This window comes from Pteropus medius, unplaced genomic scaffold, assembly GCF_902729225.1.
Source record: "Pteropus medius unplaced genomic scaffold, Ma_sr-lr_union100, whole genome shotgun sequence".
Classification (NCBI taxonomy): Eukaryota; Metazoa; Chordata; class Mammalia; order Chiroptera; family Pteropodidae; genus Pteropus; species Pteropus medius.
In genome coordinates, this window is record NW_024349798.1 from 6,741,121 (window position 1) to 6,767,260 (window position 26,140).

At 41.2% G+C, this 26,140-nt stretch overlaps 1 pseudogene; it reads right to left on the bottom strand.

Annotated features, from left to right (window-relative positions):
- Window positions 1–23,612: 23,612 nt before the first annotated feature.
- On the bottom strand, window positions 23,613–23,731 carry LOC120620741 (uncharacterized; annotated as a pseudogene).
- Between the last annotated feature and the right edge of the window lie 2,409 nt (window positions 23,732–26,140).

The following is a 26,140-nucleotide window of genomic DNA, read 5'->3' on the forward strand; positions in this document are numbered from 1 at the left end:
ACACACCCTGGTGTCCTGGAGCTCACCTACCCCCACCAGTCCCTTCTGGCAGGACTCTGGCTTCTGATTATGGCAGGTGGTCTCACCCTGGAGGGAAAGTTCACTTTCCCAAACATTCTTTGTGATATTACTGTAAGTTCCAAGGCCGACATTTGCCTCCTTCAGGCCTTGCCACTTCCTACCTGTGTGTCCTTGAGCAAGTTGTTTCAGCTCTGTATATGACGATGATGATGATGATGATGATGATGATGGCTGCCTCCTAGGCTTACTGGGAGGATTCAGTTAAATCACTGCCATTTCCCCATGCCTGGCTTGTGTGCATTCAGCAAGAACTGGGTTTTGGTATCGTCTCATGGTCATTGCTGAGCTTTCGGCATGCTGGACTGTGGCTTTACCAGGGGCCATGTCTTTGGTATTGAGCCCAGTGCCAGGCCCTTAGTAGCTGCTCAATAAATACTCAGCAAGTGATTGAATGGCAGGGATGGAGATTGAGGCCAAGGCTGTAGGAGCAGATGAAAGGAAACGGTGCTGCCAATAGGTCCCTAGATGATAGGTTCCAAGATGAACCCCCAGCCTTAGATCCCCCTGCCCCTTGCCTGTACTTGCCAAGGCCCACAGGGCTCTGCTGTGTTTTCCAGGCTAGAGGCCAGAAGCTGGGCCTGGGCAGGTGCTGGCCATTGTCCTTATGTATCAAGGCGCTTCCATCTCCAGGTTGGATCTGGATACCAAGCGGCCCTATAGAGTGGGACTTTGCTTATTCTGAGCCCAGAGACAGAAGACAGGGAAGTATGGAGGGGTGGGGGCCTCATTTTGGCCCTTGTTTTCTCCTTTGCTTTGGACACTGCCAGGCAGGTGAGTTTGTATGTGTGCATGTGCTTGTGCATGTGTATGTTTGTGTTCTTGTGTGTGCGTGACTTTCTCTGTGAGTTTCCAAGTCCTAGGTTGCATTAGTGTGGGACCAGGGTTGCCAGATTAAATACAGGGGTCCTGTTAAACTCGACTTTCAAATTAACAGAGTATTTAGTATAAGTGCTTCCCAATGCAATACTTGGGACATACTTACACTAAAAATGATTTGCCATTTATCTGAATTTCAAGTTTAACTGGCATCCTGTCTTTTTACTTGCTATATCTGTCAACCTGTGTGAAGGTTGTCTGTGTGTATTGGTGTCTGCACACAAGGGATTCTCTGAATGTCCGTAGGTACTAGGACGGGGATGGATTGAGTAGACCCTCCTGGCTGCTTCTGTGGCCCAGAGGCTATAGGGTTGGATGCTCCAGCTCTGTGCCTGGGCAGTGCTCGTCAGCACCTGCCTCTCCCCCGCACTGCCATTGGTTTCCCTCTCATCTTTCTCCAAACACAGAGGCAAGAGCTGCCCCATCTGCCCTTGTTTAGAGCCTGGCTGCCCAGCCAGACGAGATGCAAGCAGTGCGCAGATGGCTGCAAAGCTTCCTGGGCTCCCTCTGCAAGGAGCCTGCAGATGAAATGGAAGCCCTTGTCCTCACTGCCTCCCCCTTCCAGAAAACCTGGGCCAACAGCCACTGTGTTACTGCTTTAGACGCTTCTTCCTCCTGGAGATTAAATCAACCCGTGTTTTGCCAAACAAATGAAGCCCTTCATTTCCACCATAAACTTGTTCATGAGCGCGGGTTGATTGATCCACCAGTGTGCCTGATTCATCAGTTCTCATTGGGGAGGGTGAGAGGCTCTTCTCCCAGGCGCTGGTGAAGAGTTGTTTAATTTCCATCTGAAAGACCCCCAGTTGAAACTAACCTCAGGTGTGGAAGAAAGCTGCCTCTTCCCCTTTTACAGGTTCTTCATGGCTCTTGATATTTGGTCATGACTTAAATCATCCAGGGCCCTGCTCTTAGTATTACAAGCTCAGGGGTACATTTGTGTCCAGCAGGCTGGGGGCCTGTCTGAGAGGACACTGGACTTGGCTTCTGAGTCCTTGGCAGCCCTTCATGAGAAATACTACCAAGGAACCTTGTCCTGTGTTGTTAGAAGAAATGACTGTTTAGTCATTTACTGACCTCCTTGCAGACAGGGTCTCAGTTTCCTTGCAAATCCTCTGTGCTGTGTCATCTGAGATTTGCAGGGTGGCATCTCACTTGGGGATCCCAGATAGGAGTGGCAGAGGAACCAGGGCCTTGCAAGGTTAGGTTCTGGTCCCCGTTGGCAGAGTTGAGTGACCCCATCCCCTTGTCCCCTCTGCTGGAAGTCCACCAGATCTGGGAGTGGCTAGTTGGGCTTGGGGGCTGGCAATGGTAGCCTTCACTGGTCATCACACTCCCTGTGTGGATCTGGCAAGCCTGTGCCTTAGTTTCTTATCTGGGGAGAGGGTTTAGGAATGCCAAGCTGCTCTCCCAGGACTGATAGGAGGATAAGATTAGATGGCAAATTGAGGGCCCTTTGAAAACGAAAGCATTCTATTTGAATGCAAAGTGTTCTGTGACTGTGATATTTTCCGTCCTGTGAAATCATCATTGACCCTGAAGCTGTCTATTCAAAAAAACCGAACGGAAGTGACCTTTCCTTCATGGCGCCACTGGGGGAGGGGATTTGTCAAAGATTGCTGTCGTTTTGCACACTGAGAAAACTAAGGAAGGTCCTGGGCCAGGACCCAGGACTCCCGCCTCCCCGACGATGTGGGGTCTTAAACAGTGGAACCACTTTGTGGTCTTTCCACAAGTTTGCTCTGTAAGAAACAGCCCTCACCTAATATTCACAGAGGGACCTTCAGCAGCATCTGAAAACAAAAGCAGATGTTGGGTGGATTCAGTCATTTCTATAATCGGGATGGCTCCGAGGTTGGAAACACTTTTGGAGTTACAGATTTGGGTTTGAACCCCAGATTTTTACAATTACAAGCTTCAAGAACTCAGGCAGATTGTTTAACATCTCTGGGCCCCGGTGTCACTGGAAAACAGGACATATTGTACTACAGCTTATAGGGGGACTCCCACGTGGCTCCTGTGGGAGAAGGGGTGACCAGTATCCCAGGTGCCTGCCTCCGATACGAACAAAGCCCACGGTCATTCCCACACGTGCTTCCCTTGCGGGGTTATTCTAAGTCTTGAGGATCATGCGGGATGTTGGCATGGTTCTGGCACAGAAATCAACATTATGGGTTGATTTTAGTGCCTTCTTTGGTGTTTTCCATAGTATTGTATTTCCCCAACCCTTAGGGGTATCAGAATCATGTGGGGGAGAGTGTTTATTAAATACACCAATTCGTGAGACTTGCTCCTAGGAATCCTGATGCTCAGGGGCTGGGTCGGGATCTATGTTTACAACAGCTCCTTGGTGAGTCTCATATAGCTGGCCTGGCTCTGGCTCAGGAACCCAGTTAGGGAACCAGTCAGTCCTCGATGCTGCTCTGCTTAAGCTTTAAGTTTGGCTTTTCTACGTCTCTGATTATCAAGACTATGTTTGGACTGTAAGCCTCTTGATGTCAGGGTCCTCTCTTGCTTGTGAGCCGTGGGCGCTCAATGGAACAGCATTGAGTGGGGTCAGGCTCGAGGGAGCTGTGTGTATGTGATGTGAATCTTTGTTAAAAGAACCTATTTCTCCTTCCTCTGCATTCGCTGTGAGTCAATGTGATTTACTCTAATGAAAGCCAGTGCAGCTTGAGCAGAGGTCTTGCCTTGAAATAGGGCGTGGTTATAGATGGGCAGAGCTGCCGAAAGCTTCCTGGGAAATGATTCAGTGTCATCCTCAGTTAACCGAACTCAAGTTTTCACTTCCGTTTGATACTGCACAGGCCATTTTTCATTTCGCCAGCAGAGTGGGAACTAGCACAGTACCCATAGTAAAAGTGTGTGAGTAACTGGGATTGGTTTTGGAGATGGAGGCACTTCTACTGAACAAAAACCATGGGATACTGAGGCTGGGGAAACAGACGTCATCATCGTTTGTCACCACGTGTGAGGTGGCGACTTGGCGTCTGAGAGAAGAGCCTCCTTTTGGGTCCTGGACTTTGATCAAACCATTCCTGAGTTCATCTTACACACATAATCAGTACCACGATTCGTACTGGCTGGATAATACTTCAGTTGCTTCCTGTGCTAGACAGGAAGATAAACTGTAGGGCCAACGTCCATGAGGGTCCTTTCTTGTGCATCAGGCCTTCTCAAAATGCTGCCCGCAGGACATACGTAAGAGAATCATCATTGATGCTTTCTAGACACGTGGAGTCCAAGATCCCACACTTTTGAATTGGAATATAGAAATTTGATTCAGAAATAGGGCGAGAGCCACAAAATGAACTGATAATTCGAGAAGTTTGTAATCGAGTATAGGAATAAATGTAATACAAACTAGATTAATAGATAAAGATTATTTTTAACAAAATATATGTTTAAAAAGAAATTCAAAGAATCCAGAATAGTACAAGAAACAAAGAAAAATCACCTCAAATCCTATCACCCCAAGAAATAAACCTCCTTAATATTAAGCGAACATCATACGGAGAGATGTTCAGCTAGAGATGTTCAGCCTGTATACGGAGAGAAGGACAGCTAGAGAGATGGACAGACAAATCTGATCAGACCAAATGGGATTTTTAAAACAAAAAATAACCAATTTTAATGTTGCACACATAAATTTAACTGAAGAAAAAGAAACCGAAGTAAAACGGAAGGAACTGGAGATGACTACAGGGTCCCGGCTGATGAGAAGGCAAAGCGAGAAGGGGTCATGACGTTGTGAAGAGCAGATTTGGAAGGGATGAGGGTACCGGAGAGGCGGAAGATAGGAGAATGTAGCTAGAGTGGGGATTTGAGATCTTGAGATCAGACAGCTTAACAGAGATGATGAAGATCAAAGAGAGGGCACGGGAACGAAGCTGTAAAGGCCCACCGTTGGAGGCTGGGACACATAGATGCTCCCCATAAAGTGCTCATCGGTAGTGAGAAGGTGAGCATATGCTGGCCCTGTCAGATCTTTCCTTAGGAGGACTCTGCACTGTTCTTGGGACCTTTTACATCAACTGGCTCAGAGCAGTGATCTCCAAATGGTGCTCTTTGTACTATGACAGTTCTATGTAAAATATCCACGGGTCAAGGATGAAATGAAAACACCTGGAAAAATCTTGTGGGAATATGGCCATCGGTGAAGGAAACGATGGCTGATTGTTATTTTTTGAAGATTTTTTTTTTTATTCTGAAATTATATCTATTCTATTTTATTATTTTTTTTGTATTTTCAGATTTCTTTTTCTTTTTTTTTTTTATGAAATGCTATGGAATAGAAATTTCTAACACCTATATCCAATTCTCTCCTTCACAATGGGAGGGTTACATCTCCTTCCTCCCTTTCATTGGTGGGGGATGTGACTGGTTCTGGCCAATGGCCAATAGGGGCATTGAGCTAATGGGAGAAGAAGTGCAGTGTGTCGCTTCTAGGTTGGAAATTGAATTCCTAGTTTGTGGTCTTCCAGCGCTGTCCTCCCTTCGTTGCTCTGACAGGTGACATAAACTCCATTAGCCTGAGCCCCAGAGTAAGTTCACTGTGGAAACAGCTCCCTCCATCCCCCTGCTCCTTGATAGGCAATGACATATAGCACAAGTGAGAGAAACAAGTCCTTTTGTTTTAAGTCACTGATACTCAGGAGTTGTTAGTTATTATGGCAAAACCTAATCTAGTTTTTTTGCGGGGGGTGCATTTGGTAGTTTAAAGAAATCCTTTCTTACCACCTCCCCAAACCTCCCCCCCGCACCCCGCAAAAAAGCAATCTATGTTGGTTCCCAAATTAAAAAAAGATTTTCTTTACCGGTTTATGAAATAGAAAAATCTGGCAATCCGCAGCATAAAAAACCACAGCGTGGGGTATTTACAAGGCTAGGTTATTTCCCTTTATGGAAGCTTAGGCAAGCTTAGAGTATTTCAGTTTTTTCTAGTCCACATTCCATGGACTCTTGAAGAGATGTTGATAAAATGTTACGGCTTAAATGGTACATGTAGCCGCAGCCACCCTGACTCAGATCTAGCAGTAGAATCCCTTCTTGCTTCCGAAGGAGTTTCGTGCTGCTGTGGCATCTCAACCCTTCAGAGGTATTCTGTACTAATTACATTAAAACATGGCCAATACTTCTGCTTTGTGGTTCCCCCAAAATTAAACACCTCAATCACGCAAACACACCCGGCTGGATTTAGTGCGACGGATTCCCAACTAAGGGTGTAATTAGATCATATTTTTTTCCAGTTCAACTAAAAGAAAATTGACAATAAAATGCTGATCAATATGTGCATCTCGGGAAGTATAGCCTACTTTGAGATGCAGAGGTGTTTGTTTTTTAAATCTATATTCTGAGTAAAGAAAAAAAAATCCATCTTTCATTCCTAGAGGGGGAAGATGGGGAACTGGGCTTAGCAACAGCTTGACTGTCAGAGTCTGAATTAAACCAATAGATGCCTCTGTGGAAGGAATTGTGCATTTCTGCTCTTCAGGGGACTGTGCTTTATGAAGTTTGTTCCCCGTCTTCGGTGGTGTGTGTGTGTGTGTCTCTGAGTGTGTGTCTGTGGGTGGATGTCTGCATGTAAATGACAGTGTGTACCTGTGTGGGTGTGTGCAAAATTCCCATGTGAACTTCGGCTTTGTGGGAATCTTAGGGCCTTGAGCCCAGGGGATGCCATTTTAAGAAAAAATCACTTGAAGGTGAAACAGAAAGAATTGAAATCAAATCCCAGCTCTAAAGGCACCAGGCTTGTGAGAAGAGCTGGATTTTCTTTGTTTGGGATTCTATCTTCCTCCAAGTGATATTTTTGCTTCCTATTAAGTGATCAGATCACAGGGTTAAGACCGATCACAAGCACAAAAGCTTGTGTATGATTCTTTTTATATCAGGATTTCTTAGCTGAGACACCAGTGACATTTTAGGTTGGGTGTTTTTTCCTGTTGTGGGGTTGCCCTGTGCTCTGTACGATGTTTAGCAGCATCTCTGGACTCTACCCAGGAGCTGCCACTAACGTACCAAGTTGTGACAACCACAAATGTCTTCGGACTTTGCCATATGTTCCCTGGCGGGCAAACCTGCCTGCAGTTGAGAACTACTGCTTAACATAAAGTGCAAAATCGGGTGTAATGAGTTGAGGCCACCGAGGGAATATGGCCAACTGAAACAACTGAAAGTGGGGTGGGAGGATTCTGGGAGGTGCTGCTGTTTCTGGATCTGGGTGTTAGTTATATGTGTATGTGCAATTTTTTGGAAATTTGTTGAGTCAGCCTCTTGTGCGTGTACGTTTCTACATGTAATCATTCAATAAAACATTTAATCATTTAATAATTGTAATAATTCAATAAAACATTTAAAGAATAAGTCATGGTAGGAATGATTTGTAGAATCAAATGACTGGCACAAAAACTGATCCCCTTAATTGGAACTGCTGTCAGATGAACACGAGGGGCCACCAAAATGAGCCTTTTGGAGTGTCGGCCAAGCGGAGAGGTGCGCGCACACATGCTGTAACAGGGTTTGCTAGTTGCATGGAAGCATGAGACCTTTCCCCGAGGGTAAGAACAGTGACACAAGTGAAATACCAAAGCACAGAGCTTTCTGAATGGATTTGCTAAAATCATGCCTACAACTCATGCTCCCGGCACATACCTATGTCCTTACAAACAGGGGTTCTGTAACAAGGGCCATGCATAGGGTTCAAGTTGAGATAGAGAAATCACGGTGAGGCTGATGAATTTGGCCACAGTTTCTTGGCGATATCCACATTTTCTGGAACTCTGACTGCACTTCTGGAATTCGCAGTTTCCATCTGCCTCCTGTTCATTCAGCAAGCAAGTATGGAACTACCGTGTGCCTAGAACTTGCCAGGAGAGAAGGAGGATGAAAAGATGATTGACATGGAATCCTACAGAGGTGACTCTGTCCTAGCACAGATTCGATAAGAACCCAAGGTCTTACTGGGCAAGTGCCCTGATAGACCTCATGCTGCACGCAGCCTCTATGAAAATGAAGGACACTTTTTATTATTACACATGGAAATGTATTGTGCTTCATATACACAAATGCACTTTGTGTTAACTCTGCAGTATAACTATGCCTGTATTTGTAGCATTTTTTTTTGAGGGAGATTTTTTTTTTAGGAAATCATCTCTAGAATATGTTGAAGTGGAAATTTATTTAGAACCAGTAAAAGGTGCAGGAAAGTCAGAGCTTATATAGGAGGTTCTAAAGTCACTGGGCAAAGCAGAAAATTCGCTAGTCAATATTACCTTTGAACATGCCCTTGGTCTTTCATAAAGCACAGAGGTCAGCCTTACCACAGCTCGCCAGGTCCAACCCAGCAAATCTTCCTCCAGGGTTGCAACAGAGGGTGATTTCTTCAGTGAGCAGCTGATGAATCATTGAGGGGCCACATTTATGAATAACTGTGTCTTCAACCCCAGAATGATTCATCACAGTGAGATGTCCTCATTGGGAAAGGCAAATAGCAATGAACTCCTGTTGTGAAGGCTGTGTTTGCAACTCCCTTTTCTCTATTTTCCTCTCTTTGTTCTTGCTAAATGCCAATAGTTCATTTTCCACAGATTAAAAGAGCCCAGGTTGGTTTATCCCTAGGAGTAAAATTGCTGGGTCATATGGTAACTCTATATCGAAGTGTTTGAGGAACTGCCAGGCTGTTTTCCACAGTGGCTGCACCATTTTACGTGCCCAGCAGCAGTGTATGAGGGTTCCGATTTCTCTACGTTCTCACCAACACTTGTTATTGTCTATCTTTTTGATTATTACCATCCTAGTGGGTGTGAAGTAGTATTTCAGTGTGGTTCTGATTTGCGTTTCTCCAATGGCTAATGATGTTGAGCATCTTTTCATCTACTTATTGGCCATTCGTATACCTTCCTTAGAGATATGTCTGTTCAGAAATGAAAACTTAGATTCACACAAAAACATTTTATATGAATGTTTATAGTAGCATCATTGATAATAGCCAAAACCAAAAGGTTGAAATAATCCAAATACTCATCAACAGCTGATTAAATAAACAAAATGTGGTATATCTACAGAATGGATATAAAAAGGAGTGAAGTTCTGATACTTGCTACACCATGGATTAACCTCAAAAACATGATGCCGAGTGAAAGAAGGCAGACACAAAAAGTCGTGTGTTATATGATTTCATTCATATGAAAGTCCATAACAGGAAAATCTATAGAGACTGAAATTAGTGGTTGCCTAGGGCTGCTGAAGGGATGGGAACTGGGGATGGGGTTTCTGTTCGTGGTGATAAAATGTTCTAAAATTAATTGTGGTAATGGTTTCACACATCTGTGATTATATTTAAAACCATTGAAATAAATGTAAAAAAAAAGAGCCCAAGTTGTAATTCTAGTGATCGTTTTTGACGAACTTTAAAAATACAGATTCCAGGCCCCTACCTCCAGTGATTCTGATACAGTAGGTCTGGGATTGGGCTTGGATATCCCAAGAGATTCTGCTGTTTGGCCTGGTTTGGGACCCATTGTGTCCACAGAGAACCCTCTGTCTTCTGAAGTTTAGAGGTCATGGTGATGATGGCTCATGTTTATGGAAAGCTTGCCGTGTTCTTGGCAACCTCTATTCTCACCATCTCCTGTTGCTCTCACAATAACTTCCTTTTAGGGTAGATAATATGCCTTTGCCTTAGAGATGAGGAACTGAGGTTTTAGAGGAGTTTAAGTAACTTGTTCAAATCCTCAGGAGGAAGTGGTGGAGTTGGAAGATACAGTGGGGGACATCTACTTGGGAGCCATTGCTCTCAAGTCTACAGATTTCATGATCCATCAACATCTGAAGTCCTGCTTGAGATTTCTGCTGAAATTGGGGTGGAGGCTCAGTATCTCAGAACCACCCTAGCCTCTTGGGCACTCAAGTCTAGGTCTGCTGCCTGCATTCCCCACTCAGATGACCAGAAACGTGGTCCCTGCTTTGACTTCCACATCAGTCTGTAACTACCACCACTTTGCAGTGGGCAGATCCCATCGGTGGAATCTTTTGCACGTCGAACATTGACACGGCTCAACTATACACTTCTGGGACTGGTTGCAGAGGGGAGTAAAAGTGCTCTGCAAGATAAAGGGACAAGAACTCAGAATTCCCAGACGAATCCAGAATGTTATTTCGTTTTTCCCTACAGAACATGCTACTTAACTATCAAACCCATGGCACTTGGCTGCAGTCCTTGGCTTGCAGCAGCGGGGTGGATGCTGCTTCTTTGTAACCCAGGGAGGAATGTCGCACACTTAGAGAGAGAGAGAAACTGGCTCTCTTTAAGAGGCAGAGGGAGGCTTCCAGAACTGATGCCAGTTTGTTTGGAGGCAAATGGCTGTTGTATTAAAATTGCCCAAACTGGGCTGGTGCCTGTGTATTCAGAACTCAAAGACATGATTGCTTGAATTTTTTAAGGAGGAGGGGGTTGGTTTTCCATTCTGTTGCTCAGCAGGTTTCTGCTAATAGCTTCAACCTCAAGAGTTCAGTTCAACACTCATGAACGTCACCTCCTATGTGCCAGACACTGGGGATATAGTGGCGAGCAAGATAAATGCAGCACTTGAACAAGAGAATGCAGTTCCCACTCTCAGTCCCCTCGAAGAGGAGAGGCCACCACTGGGCTTCTTAAGATCTCGCACCCCTGCATCATCTTCCTTAAGGGGGCAGGGGAAGAGCTTTGGTGTGTGAGTCCCATTGAGGAGGGTTTCACTGGGTCATTGTCAAGGTTTGGAGTGATGGGGAGGAGCTGGCGCCTGTGTTTAGAAGTGAGAAGGCAGGAGTGGTTCGATCTTAGAGGAGGCTGAGGTTAAGAGAAGACTCTTTCGAGTTTCCAGGTGTAGTGGAGACCTTCTCCATGAGGGTCCTTTCAGCTGAACCTGTGGTCAGCGGCAGTGGAATGACCATATGAGGGTCTTCTTGTAGCAGACAGCCCCCAACGGTTAACAGATTGGGAGCAACTGCAATAATGGCGACCTCCAGGGACCTAGTTTCTGCCTGGCTTTCCAACAATGCATAAGCCCAGAGTACTTATGTAAGCTTGTGGAGAAGAGAAAGAAGACCTGATGATGACACGATCGAGTTCCCCACCTGCCAGACACACGGGGACTTGCAGCAGATTTAACTGGAGTTACAGAAATAGGAATGTGACATTTCTTACACCTGAGTGTGGTGGAACAAAATGTATTCCCTCTGATTGGGAGGGAAGGAAAACGCTAGCAGACATAACTCCAAGTTTCCATTCTTAAATCCAGTGTCTAGATATGCAGTTTCTACTGGATCCGCAAACTAAAGCTCCATAAGCATCACATCTACTGCTGCATGTCTCATGCCTGGCACTGTCCCCAATTTCCTCTATTTGTCCCATAGAGAAAGGAAGTTCCAGCATCACTTCTGTCCCCTCAGGGATGAGCCAGGACAGGAGCTTCCATGTTTTTCCTCATATCTTTTGTGACAGAGAAAGTTGATCTGGTTGGCCAGGCTGAGGAAATGCTAACTCTGTCTGGCCAAGTTCATGTATTAGTGGATGGGTTACTTTGCCTAAGCTGTGGCAGCGGTGTCCTCACCTTGTTTCCTTGCACAGGATCCATGCTTTTGGGTGCAAGTAGGACAGGCAAGAGCTGCCTCTGGCAGAGCCAGCCTGCAAGTGACTAAACAATGGGGGTCCATGGTAGTCTAGAAGTACTGATTCATACATACTAAGTCTAGAAGTAGCTGATTCCAGGGTTTGCTAAATGAATAGCTTGAGATGACAAGTTTCTTATTTGCCTTTTCTGTGATGTTCTTGTCTTTCTCTTTGTGGTCACAAAGACTTGCGCAATTCAAATATGAGGTCCTCATATTACAGCACCTAAAGGCAAGAAGGAAGGGACGTGGTGTCTTCCTGCACATTTCTATACTGAAGTCTCCCAGAAAACCCCAGCAGGCTTCCTACAGCTCAGCCACATCAGCCCTGGGCTGACAGAAAGTGGGAAGTCCCTGCATAGAACAGTCAGAAAGAAATCTCGAGACCATCCCTAAACCAGCCACAGGCAAAGCAGGGTGTGATAAACATGATTAGTTTAGAATCTAACCTTAGATTAGGGAACAGCAAACTTTTTCTGTAAAAAACGATAAATTTAGGCTTTTTGGTCCAGACAACCTCTGTTAGAACTATTCGACTCTGTCATCGTAGCTTGAAAACAACCATAGACAATGCATAAATGAATGGTCATGGCTTCGTTCCAGTAAAACTTTATTTACAAAAAAGTCAGTGGGCCAGATTTGGCCCTTGAGCTGTAGTTCGCCAAACTCTGCTTAAACCAATCATGATTTATTCCCTCGGGCTGGGCCAACACTTCCTAAGAAACAAGGCAGCCCAGTACCTGAGTGAAATAGAAGTTTTGTTAACAAGGAAGAAGAAAGGAATAACCAGTTTTCTGGGTAGATAACTGATAGCATCACGGTCAAACTAGCACTCTAGTCCACTTTGTTATAAATAAAGGCAATTGTTTAACTGGACTTACAGAAATAGGAATGTAGCTGCTCATCTGTTCAAATTTGGTTAAAACCTATAGTGATAAGGGACAGTTACCCTTGTATCAGTTAGCTGTTACCACGAAAGCGTTGTGTAACAAGCCACTCGCAATAAGTGGTTTAATACAACAACCATCTGTTTTCGTGGATCCGCGGGTTAGCTGAGGGTTGGTTGATCTAGATTGGGTACATCCTGGGAAGCTCTGCTTTGCTCCTGGTGTCCTTTATCTTCCTCCGGGACCAGCAGGCTTACCTGGGTATGTTCTAACAATGATGGCATAAGCATAAGGGAGCAAGAAGGATTGAGCACCTACTCTCCAAGCTTTTGGTCACATAACACAGATCCACATTCCATTGGCTGAAACAAGAAACATGAATAAATCTGTCATAAAGGGCTGGAGAAATAAACTCTATTTAGTGGGAAGAACGGCAAAGTCATATGGCAAAAGGCTTGGTTATAGGGCATTGTAAAGAATTGGGTCCGTTAATTCACTGTAATCTACTATAACCCCCTAACCACTAATAAAATTCAAGAAATATTTGTCTAATGCACCTGTTTCTGAATACTCCTGGCTGCAGCCCAGGCAATGGGGACCTGGCTGGGGAGGGACCATAGTAAGACATTCCTGTTTCACAGGTCTGGGTATAATTGTGTGTGCACTGACCAACTCTGCACTGAGCATGGCTGACTTGCCTTGTCCTGAGCCCCCAAGGGGGAGTGCTTGGCCTCAATCCATTCCTAAGTAATTCTGACAAAGCTGATTTCAGGAGCCCAGGAAGTAAATCAATTGTAGATTTGAATTTTTCAGGAAGTGAGAATGGCTGAATACATACAGGCTTTTACACGCTGGTAATTGTTTCCTCACCACAAAGAAGGCTAGTTATTAGGAAGCTGCTGTTAGATTCATTTGCCCTGTGGGCTCATGAGCTCTGTGTGTGTGTGTGCGCGTGTGCGCACGCGTGCACGTGTGCATGCGTATCCACGTGTGCATGCACACCCACTTGTTGGGGCCACTTCCCTTTATAATAACATTAACCAACAGTCTAAATAAAGGGAGGAAATTTAATAGACTTCTCCAGACGGCCACCCGCCCTTTAAAAGTGGATCACACATCATAAAATAAAACAGTCACATTTTAAAAGACTCTTTGTGTTAAATTGGTTCTGGCTTCAATAAAGACAGAAGAGTGGAAAGTCCTTGCGGCCTACAGTATTGCACACAGTGACCCCACATCTCTCATTCCCTTTTCGTAACAAATTCAAGTTGTTGACAAGACCAGGTGGATTTACGTGAGTGTTGGATTTTTGAAATTATATTTGGAGGAGTGGAGGTTTGGGGGTGGATCTATTTATCGGTATTCAGCAAATATTCATGGGATGCCCCTTATGTCCTGGGCACCGTACCAGGGGCTAAGAATACAGTCATGGGCAAAAGCAGGCAAGCTTCCTGCCCTTAGGGAGTGAGCAGCTTTGAGATGCACTTTCTGGTAAGGAAGCCACTCTTCATGGGTGGTTATTGAGCATGTGAAATGTGGCGAGCAAGGATTGAGATGTGCTGGGAGTATACAATACACACTGGATTTTGAAGACAATAGAAAAAAAGAATGTAAAGTGTTTCGTTAAGATTTAAAAAATATTTAATATATGCTGAAACGTTATTTTGGATATATTTGGTTAATAGATGATATTCCTCAGGGGTTTGGGTGAGGGAGGGGTGAATAGGCAGAGCTCTGAGAAATTTTAGGACAATAAAACTCTTCTGTATAATGTTAAATGATAGATACATGTCATTATACATTTGTCAAAACTCACCAACACCAAGATTAAACCCTAATGTAAACCATGGACTTTAGGTGAAAATGATGTGTCAGGGTAGGTTCATAAAAATAAATAAATAAATGATATTCCTGAAATTACTGCACCTGTTTTATTTTGCCTTTTTGAAAAATGTGCCTACTACAAAATGTAAATGTAAACATGTAACTGCATCATATTTCTGTTGGACATCGATGGCCCAGAGGGGGTTATGGACATTAAATCGAGAGTTACCCAGGTCATTATGCTTTTGTCACAACTGGTCTGTAAGAGAAGTATAGGGGATGAAGAAAATATACAAATGAGGAGAGGGAACCTCAGACTCAGAGGGCCAGGAAAGGCTTCCTTAAATGATCTGGCATTTCCTCAAAAGGTTATACACGGAGTCATCATATGATCCACAAATTCCACTCTTAGGTATATACCGAAGAGGAATGAAAATGTGTGTACACAAAATGTGTCCACACATGTTATATATGTTATATCAGCACTATCCATAATAGCCAAAAAATGGAAGCGACCTAAAAAAAAGCGACCTTTTTCAACTGATGAATAGGTAAATAGACTGCGGTCTATCCATACGATGGAATATTATTCATTCTATAAAAAGGAAGGAAACATCGATATGTGCTGAAACATAGAAGAACCTTAAAAAATTATGCTGAATGAAAGAAGCCAGGCACAAAAGGCCACATGTTGTATGGTTCTATTTGTGTGTAATGTCCATAGTAGGCAAATCCATAGAGACAGAAAGATTAGTCATTGCCACTGTGAATTTGGGGTTTCCTTTTGAGGGTAATGAATATATTTTATTTTATTTATTTTATTTTATTTTTATTATTATTTTTAAACTTGGGAGACATTTATTTACTTTCCCACATAATTGATATATAGCTAAATCTTATATCGCCTCAGGAAAACATAGCACTATTGAGTGACTATTACATCCCATCTATGGAGAACTTCAATCTTTGGTCACAGCGTTAAGAGCTCCTGATTTGTGCTGGATATATTTTAAACTTGATTGTGGTGATGGTTACCCAACTCTGTGAATATACTAAAAAAAATCATTGAATTGTATACTTTAACTGGGTAAGTTGTCTGGTATATGTACATTATATGTCAATAAACTTATTATATCAAAAAAATAAAGTTTTTCTTGATGAGATGACACTGAAGAAGGTGAAAATAGTATTTCAGGGTGAAGAACCACACATGTGAAGGCCCTGAGGTTGAAGGGAATGTAGTAAATTTGAGGGACTTTCAAGAGGTTGGTGTGGTAGAGCCTGGGAGGCAAGTGCAAGTATCAGGAAGGGAGGCTGGAGAATGGAGGTGCTGGGCCAAGTAGGTCTCATTTAAGGTTTGGAAGTTCACATTAGCTGTGTCACCATGGGCATTCTACTTAACCTCCCAGTGATGAAATAAAGGGATGTTGTAAGGATGAAATGAGATAATCGATGCTCCATAAAGATGAGATCATAATTGTTAACTCACAGATCAATGAGGACCCCTTGAATGGGAGTGTTCTGTTTGGATGTGCATCCCGAAAATTTTACTCAGGTTACTGTATAGAGTACAGATTGTAACAAGGGGGAGAAATGGGGACCAGTTAGGAGATGTTTACAGCCAAGCAACCAGTTTCATGGTTGTCTGTGGCGTGGTATCAGAGGCGTGGAAGATGATCGTGTCACAGATGTGACAGAGCAGTAAATGGATTCCAGAGAGATACAAGAGGTAAAATGTACAGGACTGGGCCATTGAATGTGGCTTTGGTGGGCTGGAGGTCTGGAGAGGAAAGGTGGGAACAAAAAGCTTGAAGCAAACTGCCAAGTGGGTCCTCCAGTCTGAGATTACATGAGGTTTCTTTGCAAACATGAGTGTGGCGCTTATGATGAAGCTGTCTAGACTTTGAAATGCCATTTGCAGTATGTTCTTGTACAGCCAGTGACTCCCACCCCCAACCCATGTCCTGAACTTATTAATTTTTTGTTTTAATTCATCACAGAGGGATATTCATTTGCTTTTGTGCGAAATACGGAATGCTACCGAGAAAGCATATTAAAACAATCTGGATTCCTGTGGGAGAGTTACATCCATTCAGATTTGCACGAGTGTTATTATTTTGGTCCGTGGTGGAAGGAGGTTTGATGCTCACCTTCCTTTGATTTGAAAGACCCCAGCAATGAGCACATTTGGCGTTACCAGCTGAGCCCCTTCATGCAGAGAAGACAAGGCTGAGGGGAGTCTGTTGTTTTTCCCCAAGTCATTTGTCAAAAATATTTCTGGGAGCTTCTCTGCTGATTTTCTCAGGTTTAATATTGCTGTGGAAAGCCTGGACTAACACTTGGCCGTGTTATTAAGCCACAGCTCCAGTGTGGGCTGCGATTTGTTTTTCCTGTGAGTGATACGGCCACATTTCCCATTAAAACCTGATGCAAATAGACTCTGGAGCGCCAACACTGTCACTTCCCTGACATTGGGACGGGAAGTCAGTCGGGGTGATTCCAGTTTAGTGTGCACTCCAGAGTTGTTTCTGAAAGCTCATTCCTCTTCAATGAACCCTGCGGTGTCCCACTTTGACTTTGGGGCAGAGCTTTGGGTTTTCTGGAAGTGAGTGGCATCCATTCAGATTTCAGAAGGAATTTGGCAAGTTGGGTTGGGCCATGGCTAGGGTCAAGGCTGATCTCTTCAAACCTCAGGTGAAAATAGCACTAGTTTTCTTTTTTTGGCACTGACCTTTTGCTGGGTTCCTTGGCCCCCTCTGTCCTAGAACAGGATAACCCATGAAACATATTAACTGGCTGAGGAGCTAAAATGTGTCCCCATGCACTGAGACTGGTTCTGCTGTGGTCACACCTCACCCCTATCCCTTCAGCTGCTGGGCATCCACAAGTGATCGTCCTCAATGAAATGTCCTTCCCTCCCCTGACTGCCTTATTTAGTTCAGCCTGAACTATATCCATTGCTTAGACCAGTGGGTCTTTACCTTGGCTGGACCTTGGAATTCCCTAGGAGATGAAAATATACTGACATCTCTTTCACTCAGTGTAGTGATTTTGAGGTTCTTTTATGTTGTAGCATGTATAGGTACTTCATTCCTTTTTAAGGTTGAATAATATTCCATCATTTGAAAAGACATTTTGTTTATCCTTTCATCCATTGATGGACATGTGGGCTGTTTCCAACTTTTGTCTACTGTATATATTGTATGATCCTGTTTATATGAGATACCCAGCGTAGGCAAATCCGCTGAGACAGAGAGTAGCTTAGTGGTTGTCAGAGCCTGGAGGGAAGTGAAGTGGGATGTGACTGCTTAATGGGTTTCCTTTTGGCATGGTGGAAATGTTTTGGAACTAGATCAAGAGTGAATATTCTAAATAGTACTGAATTATATGTACACTGTAATAAAATGGTGACTTTTATGTTGCATACATTTTACTTCAGTTAAAAAAATACCAGTGCTCTAACCCAAAAGGTTCTAAAGTAATTGGTCTGGGGTGTGGAGCCCAGGCACTGGGATTTGAAGAGCTCTCAGGTGATTCTAGTGTGCAGCCGAGGCTCAGAACTCCTGCTTAAGATTCTCTTCCTAGAATCGACCCTTTCATGTTTTGCTTGTGTTCACTTCCAGCCTGTAGCATGGCTCTGCCTTTCTATTTTCCTTCACATTTTTTGGGGGGTAATTTTTACAGTGCAGTCTAAAGACCAGCTACATCAAATGCCCTGAGATCCTTGTTAACTGTGTAGCTTCTCCGTCTCTAATTCTGACCTATTAAGTCAGAATGTTTTGGGTGGGGCGTAGGACCACACATATTTAACGAGCACCCCAGGCGACTATTAGGTGCACAGTGATCTGAGAACTTCTGCAAACTCTTAGTTCACTGTTCACCCTGTATTTCATTTTACAGTTGGGCCCCTCTGTGTATCAGCCACTAGACTGTTGCTGTGTTCACATGGGATGAGCAAGACAGAAATGATTCTTTTCTTAATGGAGCTCTCAGTGAAGGAGGAGAACACACATTGTTCCTTCACTTGTTGGAAATGCATTTGGCACAGGTAACAGGGGTCACGTGTTTGACACATGTATAGGGAACTCCTATGCAGAGAGAGGAGAGTGATCACAGCCCTGCATAACTTCCTCCCAGGACAGGTCTCCCTGGGTAGGCTGAGAGCACAACTCTGAAATCAAGTTCAAATCCAAGTTCTATGTCTTCCTTAGTTATGTCAATGAAGTAAGCCTCAGTTTTTATGTTACTTGTCTATTGTTTTGTAACAATATTATCACAAGCTTTATGGCTCAGTTTCTATGGGTTAGGAGTCCAGCTGTGGCTTAGCTGGGTCTTATGCTCAGGGTCTCACAAGGCTGCAGTTCAAGGTTTTGGCTGGGCTGTGTTCTCACTCTGAGGCTCAAGTGGTGATGAGTCTGTTTCTGAGCTGATGGCAGCATTCAATTCTTTGCACGCTGTGACTTGGCCTTGGCTTCTTGCTGGTTGCTGGTTGGAGGCTTCTCTCAGCTCCTGCGGAGACTTCTCCGTGATGGTAGCTCACAGTGTGGCAGCTGGCTTCTCCAAAGCAGCCAGACAAAGAGTCTCTTAGTAAGACAGGTTTATAATCTTATCTAACAATCACAAACATTCCATTCCCCTTGCTATAGTCTCTTGGTTAGAAGTGAGTCGCTGGTCCCAAGCACACTTCTGGGGAGAGATTATACAAAATGTGTCAATACCAGCAGGTGGGAGTTTGCCCTAGTTTTCAATATAGAAAATGGACATAACTGTGCTTCCTACCTCATAGGCTAATGGTGAAAGTGAAATGGGAGGATGCACTTGGTACAGAGTAAAAGGCTTAATAAATATTAACTTCATTGTTATTTGTTATTATCACTATTAGCATTTCTAATATTATTATCAGGTCATTACCGGTCATTGGTCTCCTGGCTATGAAAGATTCCTCCTTCTCTGCCCCGAAGTTCCTCCTGAGATCTCCCAATGCTATTCTCACAGATCCCTCTGTCATACCTCTATTCTCACAGATCCCTCTGTCAGCCCACCTTGGAGATCTAACTCTGGTCTCTGTGTCCTTTTCTAGTTCGACTCATTCGAAGCATGCACTAAATTACTGGGTGTTAAAGTTGGATGTTATATTAAAAAAAAAAAAACAGTGTCTTGATCCAAGTTCAAGATATCTTTGAGAGACTATGTCTCTGGTGGCCTCTGTAGCTTTGGTCTCTTCTTCACTTAGAGTTCTTCACTAGAAGAGTGGGAGACAGCCTCCCTTCCTGTTTAAAAAGCCTGCATCTCCACTGTATTCCACTTTCCCACTGGAGAGGGTGTTTGTTTATCCAGTACTCACTGAATCCATTTGATGAAAAAATATGTTAACGCTCTGGGCCAGATATTGTGCTTGGTTCCAGAAATGATGTAAAAACCAGTAACACGCATCCCTGGTCCTCAAGCTGCTCAGAATTCAATGAAGGAATTTTGACTTGAGGCCAGTGTTTCTCACTCTGGGACAAAAGTTACTGGTTGCATGCAATGAGGTTTTAGGTGGACCAAAAGCTGATTGTAGGTGCTACGCAGACTGGGCAATAAATAATAGTTCAGTTACAATGTGATAAAGTAATTCCCTTTTTAATTCTCTCTCGTTTTTATGACTATGTCAAGAACAAACTCTCTTAGGTGCTAATGTCTTAAATATTTTGTATTTTCCCTCTTAAGCTCATTTATTTAGGTCTTCTTTAAGTAATTTTGGGTGGAGAGGTCTCGTAAATCTTTCAGATTTATTCCTGTTTGATGTCTTTTAATACTATTTTAAATGGTGTTGTTTTTAAATTTTACTTTCCAGTTGTTCATTGCTAGTATACAAAAACTTAGTTGACTTTTATATATTGACCATGTACCTAGAAATATTGCTAAACTCATTAATTTTGGTGAGCTTTCTGTAGCTTTTATACGTTTTCCTATGTACACAATCATATTATTTGCAAATACCGACAGTTTTATTTCTTTCCCTTGTAATCTTTATGCCTTTTATTTATTTTTCTTGCCCTATAATATTAACTAGGGCTTCTAGAAAAATGTTGAATAGAAGCGGTGATACTAGACATTCTTGCCTTATTCTTGATCTTAAGGAAAAAGTGTTGTTTTACCATTAAATATGCTGTTAGCTATAGGTTTTTAAATAGATGCTCTTTATCAAATGGAGGATGTTTCCTTCTATTTCTAGTTGGATGAATGCTTTTTAAATACATCGTGAATGGGTGTTAAATTTTGTAAAATGTTTTTCCTGTATCCATTGAGAAAAATCATATGATTTTTCTCATTTTTTTTTCATGTGATGAATTACACTAATTGCTTTTTGAATGTTGAACCAACTTTGGATTCCTGAGATAAACCTCATTTGGTTATGATGTATTATCTTTTTTATATAATGCTAGATTTGATTTGCAAATTTTTTTTCAGTAGTTGGAATTTTTAATAATAATAAAATCAAATTTTATATTTCATCTTAGAAATGAATAATAAAATATAAAGTAGTGCCATATTGAAATTAAAATACCAGTACATCATGTTAACCTAGATGATCAGTGTTTTTTTTTTTTTAGCATTTCATTTTATTATTAGTTTTAACTATACAGTACATTGGTTAGACATTTATATAGTTTATGAAATGATCTCCCTAAATACTTTATTTTCCCTCTGGATCTCCACCTAGCCATTCCATTGCTGCTGACTGCATTTCCTATGCCATGCTCCCCATCCCCGTGACCATCTATCAACTACTAATTTGTACTTCTTTAACCCTTCACCCCTTTCTCCCAGCCCTGCAACCCCCTCCTCTCTGGCTGTCACCAGATTATCCTCTATATTTGTGAGTCTGTTTTTGATTAGTTTGTTCTTTTCGTTCTTTAGAATCTGCATATAAATGAAATCATGTGGTATTTATCTTTCTCTGTCTGACTTATTTCGCTCAGCATAATAATCTCTAGGTCTATCCATGTCGTTGCAAACGGTAGGATTTTATTTTATTTTTTATGACTGAGTAGTATTCCATTGTATATATGAACCATAACTTCTTTATCCAATTGTCTATTGATGGGCATTTAGGTCCCTTCCATATCTTGGCTACTGTGAATAGCACTGTTATGAACTTAGAGATGCGTAGATCTTTACGAATTATCGTTTTGGTTTTCTTTGGATAAATACCCAAAAGTGCAATTGCTGGGTCAAAAGATAAATCCATTTTTAATTTTTCGAAGAACTTGCAGACTGTTTTCCATAGTGGCTCTATCACTTTGCAATCCCACCAACAGTGTATGAGGGTTCCCTTTTCTCCACATCCTTGCCAACACTTGTTTTTTGATTTATTGATGATAGCCATTCTGACAGGTGTGAGATGATATCTCATTGTGGTTTTCATGTGCATTTCTCTGATGATTAGTGACCTTGAGCATCTTTTCATATGTCTATCGGCCATCTGTATTTCCTCTTTGGGGAAATATCTATTCGGGTCTTCTGCCCATTTTTTAATTGAATTATTTGTTATTTTCTTTTGTTGAGTTATATGAGTTCTTTATATATTTTGGATATTAACCCCTTATCAAGTGTATCATAAGTGAATATCTTCTCTCATTCAGCAACTTGTCTTTTCATTTTGTCGATGGTTTCCTTCGCTGTGCAAAAACTTTTTAGTTTGATATACTCCCATTTGTTTATTTTTTCTTTTGTTTCCTTTGCCCAAGAGGAATATCTAAAAAGAAATTACTGTTAGCAATATCAGAGAGTTTACTGCCTATGTTTTCTTCTAGAAGTTTTATGGTTTTAGGTCTTACGTTTAAATCTTTAATCCATGTTGAGTCTATTTTTGTATATGGTGTAAGAAGGTGGTCCAATTTCTTTCTTTCTTTTTTTTTTTTTTTGGCATGTATCTGTCCAATTTTCCCAACGCCATTTATTGAAGAGACTCTCTTTACTCCATTGTATATTCTTGCCTCCTCTGTCATATATTAAATGAGCATATAGACGTGGATTTATTTCTGGGTTCTCTATTTTGTTTCATTGATCGATGTATCTGTTTTTATGCCCATACCATGCTGTTTTGATTACTGTAGACTTGTAGTATAGTTTGATATCAGGGAGTGTGATACCTCCAACTTTGTTCTTCTTTCTCAAGATTGCCATGGCTATTTGGGATCTTCTATGGTTCCACATAAATTTTAGGATTATTTGTTCTAGTTCTTCAAAAAATGCCATTGGTATTTTTATAGGGATTGCATCGAATCTATCGAGCTTTGGGTAGTATGGCTTTTTTAATAATGTTGATTCTTCCTACCCATGAGCACAGTGTATACATTTATTTGTATCTTTTTCAATTTCTTTTTTCAATGATTTATAATTTTCTGAGAACAGGTCTTTTACCTCCTTGGTTCACTTGATTCCTAGGTATTTTATTGTTTTCGATGCATTTGTAAATGGGATTATTTTCTTAATTACTCTTTCTGAAAGTTCATCATTAATGTCTAAAAATGCAACTGACTTCTGAGTATTCATTTTGTATCCTGCTAGTTTACTGAATTCATCGATTAGTTCTAAGTTTTTTTTATATTTTTGTGGCATCTTTATGGTTCCCTCTGTATCATATCATGTCATCTGCAAATAATGACAGTTACTTCTTTCTTCCAATTTGGATACCTTTGATTTCTCTTTCTTGTCTTATTGCTGTGGCTAGATGTCTAATTCACATAAGTGGTGAAAGTAGTCATCGTTGTGTTTTTCCCGATTTTAAGGAAAATGCTTTTATCCTTTCTCCATTGAGTATGATGTTAGCTGTAAGTTTGTTATATATGACCTTTATTATGTTGCGTTATGTTGTCTCTATTAACACATTGCTGAGAGTTTTTATTATAAATGGATGCTGGATTTTGTCAAATGCTTTTTCTCCATCTATTGATATGATCATATGATTTTTATCTTTCAATTTGTTGATGTGGTGTATCACATTAATTGATTTGCGGATATTGTACCAACCTTGCATCCCAGGAATAAATCCAATTTGATCATCATGTATAATATTTTTAATGTATCGCTGAATTCAGTTTACTAATATTTTGTTGAGGATTTTTGCATTAATATTCATAAGGGATATTGGCCTATAGTTTTTTTTTTTTTTTTGGTAATGTCTTTTAAAATTAAGGTAATGGAGGTTTCATAAAAAGAATTAGGGAGATTTCCTTCTTGAATTTTTTGGAATAGTTTGAGAAGAATAGGTTTAATTCTTCTTTGAATTCTTAAGTTTTTTTTTTTTAACACCTACAGCACCTGGTCTTCCTAGGTGGTCTCCCATCCAGGTACTAACCAGGCATGACCCTGCTTAGCTTCCAAGATCAGACGGGATCGCGTGTATTCGGGGTGGTATGGCCGTAGAATAATTCTTCTTTGAATGTTTGGTAAAATTCACCTATAAAGTCAGTCAGTCAATGACTTTTTTTGGGGGAAGTTTTTTGATTACTGATTCAGTTTTGTTGGTGGTAATTGGTTAGTCTAGATTTTCTGTTTCTTCTTGACTCGGTCTTGGGAGATTGAATGTTTCTAGGAATGTATCCGTTTCTTCCAGATTGTCCAATTTGTTGGCATCTAATTGCTCGTAGTATTTTCTTATGATCTTTTGTATTTCTGTGGAGTCTGTAGTTACTTCTCCTCTTTCATTTCTGATTTTATTTGTTTGAGTCCTCTCTCTTTTTCCCTTGATTAGTCTGGTTAAGGGTTTATCAATTTTGTTTATCCTTTCAAAGAACTAGCTCTTGGTTTTATTAATCTTTTGTATTGTTTTTCTAGACTCTATTTCATTTATTTTCACTCTGATCGTTATTATTTCCTTCCTTCTGCTCACTTTGGGCTTTACTTGTTATTCTTTTTGTAGTTCTTTTAAGTGTAAGGTTAGAGTGTTTATTTGAGCTTTTTCTTGTTTCTTGAGGTAGGCCTGTATTGCTATGAATTTTCCTCTTAGTACTACTTTTGCCATGTCCCATAGATTTTGTTGTTGTGTTTTCATTTTTATTTGTCTCCAAGTATCTTTGAATTTCTTTTTTTTATCTCATTGTTAACCAATTCATTGTTTAGTAGCATGTTATTTAGCCTCCACGCATTTGTGTATTTTCCAGTTTTTTTCTTATAGTTGATTTCTAGTTTTATACCATTGTGATCGGAGAAGACAGTTGATATGATTTCAATCTTATTAAATTTATTGACATTTGTTTTGTAGCCTAACATGTAGTCTGTCCTGGAAAATATTCCATGTGCACTTGAGAAAAATGTATGTTCCATGTGCACTTGAGAAAAATGGGGTGAAATGCTCTGAAAATATCTATTAAATATTCCATGTGCTATTAAATATTCCATGTGCACTTGAAAAAAATGTATATTCCATGTGCACTTGAGAAAAATGGGGTGAAATGCTCTGAAAATATCTATTAAATCCATCTGGTCTAGTGTATCATTTAAGCCCGCTGTTTCCTTGTTGATTTTCTGTCTGGAAGATCTGTCCATTAGTGTCAATGGGGTGTTAAAGTCTCCTACTATGAGTATATTACTGTTGATCTCTCCTTTTATGTTGGTAATTGCTTTATGTGTTGTTCCTATGTTGGGTGTGTATAGTTTACTAGGGTTATGTCCTCTTTGTATATTGATCCCTTTATCATTATGTAATGCCCTTCTTTGTCTCTTATTATAGCCTTTGTTTTAAAGTCTATTTTGTCTGATGTAAGTATTGCTACCCTGGCTTTTTTATTTATTTTTATTTTTTATTTTATTTTTTAAATTAAGTTTATTGGGGTAACATTGGTTAATACAATTATATTATTTTCAGGTGTACATTATAATTTGACATCTTTATATTCTATTGTGTGTTTACCATCCAAAGTCTAGTTTCCTTCAGCTACCATATATTGATCCCCTTTACCCACTTCACCCTTCCCCTACCCCCTCCTCCCCCACCCTCTACTCTCTGGTAACCACTAGTGTATTGTCTATGTCCATGAGTCTCTGTTTGTCCTGTTCTTTTGTTGCTTTTAAGTTTATATCCCACATATAAGTGACATCATATGATTTTCAACTTTTTCTGTCTAGCTTATTTCACTTAGCATGATTATCTCGAGGTCCATCCATGTTGTTGCAAATGGCAGTATTTCATCTCTTCTTATGGCTGAATAATATTCCATTGTATATATGTATCACAGCTTCTTTAGCCAATCATCAATTGTAGGACACTTTGGTTGCTGTCTCCTGGCCATTATGAATAATGCTTCTATGAACATTGGTGTGCAAATATCTTTATGGATATGAGTTTTCAAGTCTTTGGGGTAAATACCCAGTAGAGGGATTGCTGGATCATATATATGGTAGATCGATTCTTAGTTTTTTGAGGAAACTTCATACTGTTTTCCATAGTGGCTGTATCAATTTGCAGTCCTACCAGCAGTGTATGAGGGTTCCTTTTTCTCCACATCCTCTCCAACCTTTGTTATTACTTGTCCTATTGATTATAGCTAGTGATGTTGAGCATCTTTTTATATATTTGTTGGCCATTTGTATGTTCTCTATACCTTGGCTTTTTAAAATTTCCATTTGCATGAAATATCTTTTATCATCCCTTTACTTTCAATCTGTGTGTGTCATTTGATCTGAAGTGGGTCTCTTGTAGACAGCATATGCATGGGTCTTGTTTTCTTTATCCATTCGGCTATCCTATGTCTTTTGATTGGTGCACTTAATCCATTTACATTTAAAGTGATTATTGATAGGTACATAGTTATTGCCATTTTATTATTCATTTTTAT